Source organism: Schistosoma mansoni, chromosome 6 (genome assembly GCF_000237925.1).
Source record: "Schistosoma mansoni strain Puerto Rico chromosome 6, complete genome".
NCBI lineage: Eukaryota > Metazoa > Platyhelminthes > Trematoda > Strigeidida > Schistosomatidae > Schistosoma > Schistosoma mansoni.
The window spans coordinates 2,471,864-2,484,450 of record NC_031500.1 but is presented as its reverse complement, the minus strand read 5'-3'; positions in this window follow the sequence as shown (position 1 = coordinate 2,484,450).

The window sequence follows — 12,587 nt, the reverse complement described above, 5'->3', positions numbered from 1 at the left end:
AAAATAAATTGCTAACACAGGCAAGTTCTATTCATTTATTGTTGATACTGGGTAATTCAAATTTGAGGTCTTGCTTGCGTGTTGTCAAAGTTCTTGACTTTCTGGGGTTGTTAATATTCCTTTGGCTTGTTCTAAATTCACACTGATGTAATCCATATGGTTTCTCTGAGTTCTTTGTTTTACTGTTTTTGCTAGCGTTCGGTGTGGAATAGTTTAGTCACGTGTTGCATTAATCCTAGTGGGTCCGACAGGGGACCAAGACTTTCTGGAACATCACGAAGAATATGAAGAATATGGAAAAAATATTAAGATGGCTCGGTATATTCTACTTTGGAAGTGTTTTGTTAGTCATTCTTCTGAAAGGACACGATTGGGTCAGTCGAAGAAATCTACTGTAGTGGTAAATAAATCCCCAAAACCAATAGCTTTGTAAATTTTCGATGTTGGATGCTGACCACATTAGTTTTAAGGCCCTCGGTCATGCATCCGCACCAGATCACTAGTGGAAACGCCGTGCTCAACACCCCCTGCAATCGCTAGCCAGATTAGATCAGTAGATCCACGATATATTCAGTTTCAGTTTCAGTTTGGAAAGGACAGGAGGCTTGATGGCCTGTGTTAGTCCTGGCAATGATGGTCTCTCAGCTGATCCAGCTTTCTTTTGAAAGAGTCGACGGATGGAGCCTCAACCACGTGCTGAGGTAATAAATTCCACTCGTTGATGATTCGATGGGAAAGTCGGTAGTCAGCTGACAAGTAATTCGTTCTGGGCTTGTGAACTTTTTTGGAGTGTCCTCGTAGATTTTCTGTTTTGGGAGACAAGAAAAATGAGGGCATATTAGATGCAAACTTATCACTAAGCAACCCGAAAACTGTAATCAAGTCGCCTCTGATTCCTCTATATGACAGCGGGAATAGGTTTAGCTTGGTTAGGCTAGTACCATACGGGAGCTTCGCTATTACGGGAATCAGCTTAGTTGCTGTTTTCTGAACCCTTTCCAAGAGTTCATTGTATTTTTTAGGCAGGGGCTAGCTGCTTGTATGCAGTACTCAAGTTTAGGACGCACGAACACTGTATACAAAGTCAGAAACGTTTTGGCATCGAGATGATTTAAAGCCCTGAGTATGGACCATAAAGTTCTAAACCCTTTGGCGGCTATTGTACGGCAGTGTGCAGTCGTCTTTAAGTCTTGACTAACGGTGACTCCTGAGTCATTGTGAGCCTAGACAATAGGTAGCTCATTGTTATTCATCGTGTATGTATCTGTACCCTGGTGGCCAATATGCATCACAACACACTTGGAAGTATTTATCAGCAATTGCCAGGTTTGGGACCATTCAGATAGTTTCTCCAGGTCATTTTAAAGTTCTAAGCTATCACCCTTACTTTGTATCGCTTTCCATATCTTGACATCGTCAGCATAGAGCAAGACCGATGACGATAGCAGACGAGGGAGTTCAGTTACGTACAGGAGGAATAACACTGGCCCCAAAACTGTACCCTGGGGGACTCCAGTAAGCACAGTTTCTCAGTTAGACAACTTGGAGTTCACCCGTACTCTTTGTTGACGCCCGACTAGGAAGTCTTTTATCCACATCAATAGACTGCCTCCAATCCCGACATTCCTTAGCTAATATAACAGCCGGTTGTGCGGAACTTTGTCGAAAGCTTTTCTGAAGTCGATGTAAGCTACGTCTACAGGTAACTTTTCGTCCTTAAGAGCGCACCAGCTTTCATGAGCGACTAATAAATTAGTGAGACAAGAGTAATCTGTTCTAAAACCATGCTGCTTCTCCGAGAGGATCCGGTTTTCATCGAGATACTTAAACAGCTCCTTCCGAATAATCTTTTCTGAGATTTTAACAACCACACTAGTTAGGCTAATGGGTCGGTAATTCTCAGGCTTATGTTTTGTACCTGTTTTGAAGACAGGACATACTATGGCGTTCTTCTAGTCTCTTGGCAGACAGCCCTGGGTTACGGATAGATTAAAACTTATACTCGAAGGGTTCGCAACAAAGTTAGCTAATTCCTTTAGTAACCTAGGATGCAGTTCATCGGGTCCAGTGGATTTGCCTATGTCAAGCTTAACTAGCAGACCAAAGACATCGAGTTCTTTAATGGTCACTCTGTCCAGTGCTTGTGTGGGGGGATTTTCATGGACTGGTGAGAAGGGTGTTTCTATGGTATATACATCGCTAAAGTATTTAGAGAATACTTGAGCTTTGCCAAAGTCGTCCTCCACTAGTGATGAGGCAGTACTGTCTCCCCATAGTGAAGGAACATTTCTCCTTCTTTTTGTCCTTTGGTTTATATACGAATACAAGCGTTTAGGGCATTCTATGGACTCCTTAACGATTTTCTCTTCGTACAGCTTTCTGGACATACGGAGGGTCAAGGCACAGATATTCCAAGCTTTTTAATACTGAAATTTTGCCTCATCAGTCCCCAGTAACCTAAATCTATCCCACATTTTCCTTCTTTTACGGAGAAGGACGCGAACTTCCCCACTGAACCACGGTAGGGAGTTTCTCGGCCCCCTAGGTGTAGTCCAAGGGATGTGGGGGGCGATAACTTTTAAGTATAAATTCCGGAATACGTCTCAAGCCGTTTCGATTGAGGACTCTGGGTCCATTGTCCAATCTAGTGATGATGCTGAGTTCATGATGTCTGGTATGTTTGCTTTCCAGACGTCAGGTCTGGATTAAGCTGAGGCGTGCTCGTGATCGACAGTTATATGGAAGTCAAAGGTTAAAACTGCATGATCACTTTTGCCTAGGGGTGGCATGTAATCCAGGTTTGCAACGTCATCCTCATAATGAGTCAATATAAGATCTAGTAAGGATGATGCAGAGCCCGGGTCGTATCTAGTTGCTTCCTTCACGTGTTGCACTAGAGCACATGTGATAACCGCATCAACTAGTTCCTGTTTGAAGGAATTATCTGACGATTCAGTCCGCAGATTTCCCCAGTTCACCATAGGTGCATTAAAGTCTCCTAGGATTGGACATCGATCACTTCGTGACCAAGTGTTGAGACTGCTTAGCAGGACCTCGTTTACCTCACAGCTTGGACTGCGATAGTTCAAACCAAGCAGCAGCTCTTGTCCGTTGCATTTCAGGCGGCAGCTAACTAATTCATAAGTCCCACTCTCATGGGATACACTGCTGATAATGGTTAATGGGATAGCATTCCTAATGAATAGAGCTACTCCCCCCTCCTTTACGCTTTTGTATCCTATCGGTCCTTACCAACCTAAAACCCTTGAAATCAAGTTCCCTACTATCTATAGACGGCGTCAGCCATGTTTCTGTGACTGTGATTATGTCTGGCTTAGTAGAGTCAATATGTACACCTAGTTCCGATAGCTTATTGAGCAAGCTCCGGGCATTGGTATAACAGATCCGAAGCCTATTTAAGTAGCCTCGTGCTTGACCCAGAGTGGATTCGGTATCATCCCCTGTCGAAGCCTCACAACCCGAAAATTTACAATTTTCAGGCCTTTTTCGCCAGAGTCTAATCCGAGCTGTAGTTCTTTTTCGGCTTCCCGATAACCTATAAAATATATCTTCTAAACCCAACGCTTCTGTCTTTTGATTTCACTTAGTGGGTACTATTCGTAAAAGATGTTACTGGTTACAACGTTGTCAAACTCTGAATACCTGTGGCATCTTCACACGACTTTTTCTTACATTGTTTCATATTACACTTACAGTAGCCCCTACGTGTGTTAAAGATGAGGTTGTTGGTCTACAACAAATCCGAGCTCACATAACTCCTTATCTGAAAGAAGGATGGCCTGATTTCAATACTTTTGCGGTTTCGTGTATAGAAATTTCTGCAGTGTGCCGGATACTAACTTACATTAAATATCTGGACTAGCTTTCCAGATGAGTAGGGTATTTTTTCATGGGCTAAAGACCTTTCGCGCCGCAGTCTTGCGGATTTTTGTGACGAAAACACGAATTACATGAGACCCATTATCCAAATACTCAATTCTACCTGAAGTATTTCTTATAAATGTTAACTATCGGCTTGAAAGCTCGTGTTCATATCCTGCCACAACGACTAGAGAATGTTGTCCTTGAGAAAATCTGAAGTTTTGTTCATAACAATTTAAGTTCCTTGTGATGTTTTGCATTGTATTCTGGCGAAGGATAATGAAGTAATAGATCTTTGGCAAGTTTAGTAGCTGTTGGTGTCTACTTTTTGTAAACGCCACACAGTTGTCAGCCTTAAATAACTCTAAACTAATTATGAACTGATTTGGAAATTAACAAATGCTATCAGTAATCCGTCTAGCCTTCAGGAGTCTTTAAAGGCGTCTCCCAAGTTTAAATCTGTACAAAAGCGCAATATTTCTTGGCTATTATTTATCATTGATATCTAGCTGATACAACTGCTGAATTTTTATTATATAACACATAGTTAATAACAAGATAATTGGGAAATAAATTGAGATTCATTAGATTTAGTGCAAATAATGACCAGGTTTAAATATTTTGGTGTTCATTGTTTATCACATTAAGGAAATCTGTTTTCACTTCTCGTAAGCACTGTATCTATTATTCTGCATATTTTTTTCGGTTGATACCCAACCGACTCATTCTTTCGGTTAGGCGAGATATGTAAGAACTTCATATTGACTTTAACAGGGTGTTTTGTCAATCTTGTAATAGTAATCAGTTCCATGGTGCGACATGCTTTGCATATGCTCTTGTTGGTAGAAATACGCTGTGTTATGAGGAGACACAGTGTCAGAAAACATTGTGACAGACATAAGTACTAAAATCCAGGCATGTTTTGGACATATATGCTGCCGGCAGAATATCGCTAAACCCTTGACAATCACTCACCAAGCTGAATGTTCAACGTTTCACTAAATATCTTCAAGGTTGGAAATGACTTGCGCAGATTATTCAGATGCACGCCATGTACTAATCCATATAAGTTTGACCTTGCTGTGCACTTCTCTAGGCTCTTCTTAATAGCACTTGTTATTATTCTGATGACATTCTGATTATTCTAGCCAGTCACTAAGTAAGCCGATTCACTGGGATTTTTACGATAAGATGAGCCCGGCTATATTACAGATATATGCTGATATCTGCATAGTTTTTGTGCTTCAGATATGCAACCTGATTCGACATAATTAAATATTCGTTGAGTATAGGTGTTATGCCAAACGGAGAACGTTTTTGTATTTTAAAATTTGTTACTGTCAAACCATAAAAGTCATCCAGAAACATGGCATTATTTATCTATCAAAGAGAACGAGGCGTTTCTGCCAAACCTTAAACGTTATATTTCATCCAATAGACAGACCGAATCAATCGATTTTAAGAGTAACCAGGCAAAGCTGGCAGAAGATTATATAGAACGGTTTGAGTAACATTATTTATTTCTTTTTAATAACAATAATCATTTAAGATATGTAAAGTCAATCAATCGAAAGGCGAAAGTCAAGGACACGGTTATCTAGCACGGTAAACATCACAATAAAACGTTAAATAAAAAAGAATACGGTCACTGAAAGTCAAATAATATCGAAGACTTGATGAAGGTTAGGACTATCAGACGAAATTTTGCTGATAACTTAGAATAAGCCAAAGAATTGATATGATTTGCATGAATGCGGGGAGGTGAGGAAAAGCACTACACATTGGGCTTTTTCATATGGGGAAACTTTGACATATGCACATGCTTATAAGCAGAAAGATCTTAATATGCCCTGTGATCAACTTTTCATGGTTTCGCATATCTAGTTATGTTAAGGGTGTTAGATCCCCAGAACTCACTTGGTAAATACTTTATTTTTGTAATTTTACTTCGGAATTTTTAACTTTTTTGTTTTCGTGCCAAAAGCGCTCTTTTCACCTTCATGTCGTATTTCACACTTGGGAAAATCTTAAACGCTATTGGTCCTTTGTCTCTTTTATTATGTTATTTTGTAACGCTTCCCAAGGATAGTTTTATGTTGTACATATACGTTTAGTTTGTTTCTGTTGGATCGCTTGTGCTTCTGACTGCTTGTTGAATGTATTTATTCCCCATTCGGACTTCCACTTATCTCTCTAGTTAGCGGGGCTGAGAGGCATCAGAATAGATAGCTTGTTGGTCTTTGGTCACAAGTCCTTGTTCCTTTCGCAGACTAGGTGAACTCGTAATCACTTCAAACATAGCAAATTGTTCTTGGAACTTTCCTCATATATCCATCTTGCACTGCAATAACATCCTGTTTTACTTTTGAACGCAAGCTGTTGCTCTACGTACCTTCATTTCCGTATTTCGCTTATTCTTAGCTCGAGATGAAACCAATATTAATCCGTTTTTGCGATTTCAGTTCTCTTAATTTTTTACTGCATTTATGTGGTTTTACAGGACTGTGTCGAATTTGTTTCACTGACCCGTATTGATTTTTCAGGCTTATGTTTTCCCTTCATGCCTGGTAGTTAGATCCACGATAAGCCACGATTCCTTAATCACACTGAACATCTGTTTTTGGCAAGCATCTGGTTTTATTGCTTGATGCTTCATAGTTTGGCTCTACAGTGATAGTGCTTCTAATTTACCATCTGTGTTTGAGCGAACTAATTTTCTGATTGCCTTCTGTAGATTCACATCCTTTGCCATTCAGGAATCATTCGTAATAATTTCGTATTCCTTATCAATTATCTACTCGGTTTAATTTTGATTCGATTGTGTACATCTTACTGAACGACACTTTCAGGTATATAGTCCGGTGATACCGCTCACTTAGGTACTTTTGTATAAATTACACTCCTAATCTTTGTGATTATAGCCGTAGTTTGAATTTTACCTATTGAAAGGACGATTATGCGATGTTCCTCTAGAGGCTAAAATGAACGAAGAGCAAAACATGATGGATGTTCAAACAATACACAAGTAAAATTCATAAAGTTCTACTGACAATTGGATCATTTTCCATTTTCCTACAGCTCTTGGTATTTTAAAAAAGGTTAAATATGTGTTCTTCAAGACTTTTCATTGATACTAATCGTGAAGTTTTGTGAACTTGATTTAATCTTTTACTTTTCATCCCTGGAGGAAATTTCTAACCAGTAGTGAACTTGTTTAATTTTAGCGAAATAAAATTGTTTCCCATTCAAATCGTACACCAGTCAAAAGCGTTTCCACGTTAAGGAACCTCTCATTAGATGTTGAACTATCTCTCAAACGTCGTCAAGGTCATGGATAACTAAGGTGGGTCGTTTAGCTTTGAGAGTAAAGCAGTTTGGAATAAAGAAATCTTTCGAGTTTTAGGCACGCTTTCTATTGTCCAGAAGAAATGAGGAATAAAGTGCCTGCGTAAAGAACGGTTCTGTGTATCATTTCAAATTTAAATGTATATTGTCACTTAGATAAATGTTACCACACAGTTAGTCAACCAATAACTGTTCAATCAGTAATCAAATACAAAGTACATTGGGTAGAAAAAAATTGATAAGGGATACAAGAGAATTAACAAGTTCAAGAAATTATTGACCCTGTCAATACAGGAATTCTAATCTGTCCTTTTTGGATAGATTGTAAAAATATTGGATCTTAACTACAGGGCTTTTAAAGCTGAGCGTATAATTACTGAGAAGATTTACACCCGATGTAGAACACTTTAAGGAGGTCAATACTGATGAACGCAGGAACAATTGTTCATCATGGCAGGGCTTGGCCATGCAAGTGTGGTCACTCTACACAACCTATTGTTTTTTTTGTATTGAATATAACACTTATAGTGGTATTGGTCCCAACCACACAATCCTTAAAGCTAAACATGAGATAACTGGGAAAATAAATATATTCAACAATTAACACGAAGAGAAGGCCAACGATTGTGAATGCCGGAATATTCTATTCAGTCTGATGGCGTAGATCAGTTTCACAGACGTGGTCATTTCTCATAACTTGTCTTTGCTCACACTAAATATATTATTCTATCTTCAGACGTGTTAAACGTCATATTGCTGATTGCCAAGTAGAAGTCATCGTTGACTAGTATGTGACTTCCACGTAGGATCTTATAGATTAGTTGGTCACTTCACGACATATCTACAGTTTTAAGTTTAGGTCTATCATTATGGTAGCAAAGATAAATCTACCGGTACCGGAATAGACCACAACGCTGCAGGATCACGTACAAAGTGTTCCAAAAATAACGTTTGCTTTTTTAGCGCTGTGTGTTTACAGTTATATAAAAGTGCTTCAGTTAGTCAAAAAAGTGCACAATTCCATGCCAGTTCAGGAAACACAACCAAAAAGAGGGATAGATCAGCATGGTAGCCCCCATAACCAATCATGAAGTGAACAATGTATATGTAGTTAATGAAAAGAACAGAAATTTAGTGAAAATCCGTGAGAATCGTTGATTACAATAAAAATAAACTACATCTCAACTAAATTTGTAAACTCAACTAAATTTGTAGTTGAAGGGATCAAAAAGAATAGGTCATAAAAGAGTCTATGTGAAGGGATTACTGTATAAATTCCTATAGCAATCCTACAGTTCTATAGAGTCGGCTACACGAACCAGTCTACGCTGTCATATGTACACACTTTTTGCCTATTATATGATAAAAATCTGATAAGCTTTGATTTAATTCCAAATCGTGCCATGGAAGCGAAATAGCTTCGCCATCAAGTCATAGTATATTAAGCAACATAATTATCGTGCGACGCAACCTCGATATAAGATTGCATGTTAAGCAATCACGCCATTTTTTCTAGCCTTAGTAGACTGAAGATTCATAGTAGGATTTAGTTTCTCCTACAGATATACTACTAAAACTGTAAACGCGATACTGGCGATCCCAGAGTCCATGTGAAAGCTATAGTCAGAAAAAGGACAACTTCGCTTTAATCTTTATCTGTTTCTAAACATAAAAACAATTAGATTAGTACAATGATTAAAGGATTACAGTCATTAAGTGAAACGCAAAATATACCGACCAGTATTTCGTGTCTTATCGAAATGAATAAAGTTTGAGTCACATTAATATAACAGGATGGTAATGTATTTCAACTGGTGGGTCACATGCAACAGGTGTAGTTTGCAGACACATCAGACCATATTCACGTGGTGCGAGCTTAAGCAACGATTTGATTGGTTGGTTATGGACATAACTAACATCCACAATGGATTCCGGTTTGAAAAAAATACACCATCGTATTGACAAATAAAACAGGCAAACACATGAGTATGTTTCCAATGATTTGTAGACAATAGTAAGAGACTCAGAACAAGTCATTTAATCAACAACATTACAGCAAGGGCTTAAAAATTGGGTAACGGATGAAAATTCATCACGCTAGATGTCTAAATAACGAAAGATAATCGATTATAATCTATCACTAGTGAACCATTGTGAGTGCCGTGTCCAGATCACTATCCATTTTTTCTCTGATTTTGCGATGTTGCCGCTGTTTCAGAGTTCATTGTTCGTGCTACCTATGTAATGCTGCATGGGTGTTTTACTCATCCAGTGCTACATGTCGGACCCTTTACGATATCAGATACTTTATACCACTGTCATTGAGTCACGTGTTCGCTTTATAATGCTATTTCCAAGAAACCTTTCACCACTGACACTAAATTAAGCAACATTTCTTGCGCTTTTTTGCCCATTGTGTAGCTTAGTCTATCCCACGGACTCCGACGGAACTTTATAAGGTCAATTACAGTTTGACACCTCTTTCAAGAAATCCTAGTATTTCAAGGTCCAACTCTGCTTTCCTGAAAACCTAAAGGAATCCTATTCTCGTATTTGGTTAACCCTAATAATGCAGTAATCAGTTCCGATCATGGCTATGTTGCATTTTGTTAACTGTTTCTCTGAAAGTTTTAGCGCTCACAACTTGAACTTGTGAGAAGATGCATGTCATTTAACCTATTTACAGTTAAGAAGACATAAGAGCTAATTGCCTTTAAACTGTACTGGAAGTAACATGAGAGAACTAATGTCAATCCTTTCGTATGGACTACGTCAGCAATTACCTTGCTGCCAACCAGCACTTAGGGGTTGGTTTAGAATTGGTGAAGTAACCTGTCACTGAAGGTTCCATTTTATAAGGGTATTTTGACCTTTGAACTATTTGACAAAAACAAACAACTCATTGTTTTCCTTCGAAAAGTTTTCTGTTCTTGAAACATGAAAGTACGAAAAATGAAGTCACCAACTTTCTTCGCAAGTGATTGAGGTAGTACTAAAGAAAATTCACCGTATTAAGTGTACTTTAGTTTGGCATCATTTCATTTAAAATAAGGCTTCACCCAAACAGACGGCGATTTAAGGTTACTCCAATCTAGTGTCTGTTTTTCTTAATCACAGCTGAATCTTTCTCTCCCAGAGAAATTACTGTACTTAGTTTCTTGAATTCCATTCTCACCTAACTTTGTCATTAAATGAAACATGATAAATGCACTAGCAAGATCTTAACCGAAAACTGATACTGTCTAACAGTTTAGAGTTACCTCTGTAGCGGTAAATAAATCCCCAGAATAAATGGCTCTGCTAGTCTTCAACGCTTGATGCTGACCACATTAGTTTTAATATACTCCCCTAGCTGAAGGCGCCGCACTAGATCATGAATGGGTATGCCATGCCATGAATCCCCTTCAACTTTTAGCCAGCTTATACCAAACGTTCCTCGACATACCAATAGCCTTCCGAATATATCTTCGAACTCCTTCACTTTTGAGTTGACTGGGTTGACATACTTCGACTATAAAGGTGTTACTGGTAAAAGCGTTGCCAAACTCCGAATACATGCGACATCTTTACCTCGAATAGAAACTTATTTGTAAACAGAGAGTATCTCATGGATTTGCATATAGTATGAAAACAGATATAAAAAAATGTGCTGGGAATTAGATAAACCAAATTATATGCCCCAGATTCGTTGGATTAACAATGTATTCCTGCTAAGATTCACCCGAAAATACAAGTAATAATCATTACTGTTGTACAACATGCTACTTCCAACATGCCAGAGAGCAAATGAAGTTATCCTGCCCTAGATGGACAGGCATAGAATTTAGTCACTTTTTATAAGGAGGATATAAGAAGTCCTATAAGTACCCAAATTAGAGAATTAAATAATCTTGAACTTATCTTTCAATTCTTTCTTACTAATATTGAGGTACATAAGTTGGCTCAACTGGTTGGAAGTCTACGAGTGACCCCTCTGATTATCATGTGTTATATGTGGAGCAGTCCTATTACTAGGTGATATCTTCATCCTTTCAAATCATAAAAGTTTTAGAAGAAGAGTTAAATATCCATAAAACGATGACCCCACTCCTACAAATCAAACAAAGTATCCAGAAAGCAAATCAATTACTATTTCTTCCCATAGGTGTCGTCGAATTTCGATGTCACTGTATATGCAACATCAGCAAACCACCAAATAGAAACTACAGTACATTTTCAATCTGCTCTTTTTATTGTTAGTTGTTTGTAGTACGCCGAGGGTGTTTTGATGTCCCAAGGTCATCGGGAGCTGAAGTACATCTGATTGTTAGATAAATAATCTTATTAAGGATAAGCTAGGGTTATTTTCTTCCTTTTGCACCTAAGCCAAAGCTCTATGTTCCAGACATGCATGTCATTTTGTCTCTGTATTTTGGCAAGACTAGTTCTCCTAAAGGTGAATTTTCTTTTTCTAACCGAAGGAGAAAAAAATGCCTTGATTTTTTAAGCTAATTTCCTCGTAGGTCTCAGATAGGGTTAAGAAGAGCTCGTAAATAAGCATCCCGACCTACTTACAAATAAATAACGTGATGCTTAGACTTGTAGGTGAAAAACATGTCTATTAAGAGTGAGTGATATTCCTAAACCACCATTTTCTGTCATAGGTGCCTTCAAAGCATTTCCCACATGTGTTGGGATTATCATGTAGGCCATATTGAGGCTAGATGCATGGCACTAGATAAAGATGCAAAATTGTTTGATAAAATAGTGATTTTTCATCGTGTATTACCTATGCCTCAAAACCGCCTACCTCAAAGCGTGATGTTTGCCAAAGCAGGAGTTCATTAAAAGAAAGCTGATAGTGGCCAAACCAGGAAATGAGATCAGTCCATGAAGTCATAAACATTTGGGATGTATGTATCTATCGGCAGGTGCAGACTATGTGTTTGTGGTCTGTAAGATAACCACAATCAGTAGTTAGAGATTATGAATGATATGCCTCTGGAGCGTTGACAAGGATCCTGATATGCTCACTCCTCATATTACTCTCATTCATGGATTTTAGTGTCCCTTTCGAATCTGTCTTCAAATCATATTCTTATTGTGTGGTTTGTCTTTTTATCATTAGTAATACATTGTCTCGATTTCTTTTGTCGTTTTCCTCTTTTTATGCTGATCGGGTATGGCAATGTGGTAATACATATCTGGCCCAGGCTCTATATTAATGTCTGCCTGTCCCATAGTTAACAAGTATTACAGTATTTTACGTGATTACAATCATATATACCATTCTCAATAAATCAAATATCTTATTGTTTTTTTTTCGAAACAGCATCCTTACTGCTCGAGCTTATTTTTTTAACTTGTTATAAACGTTAACA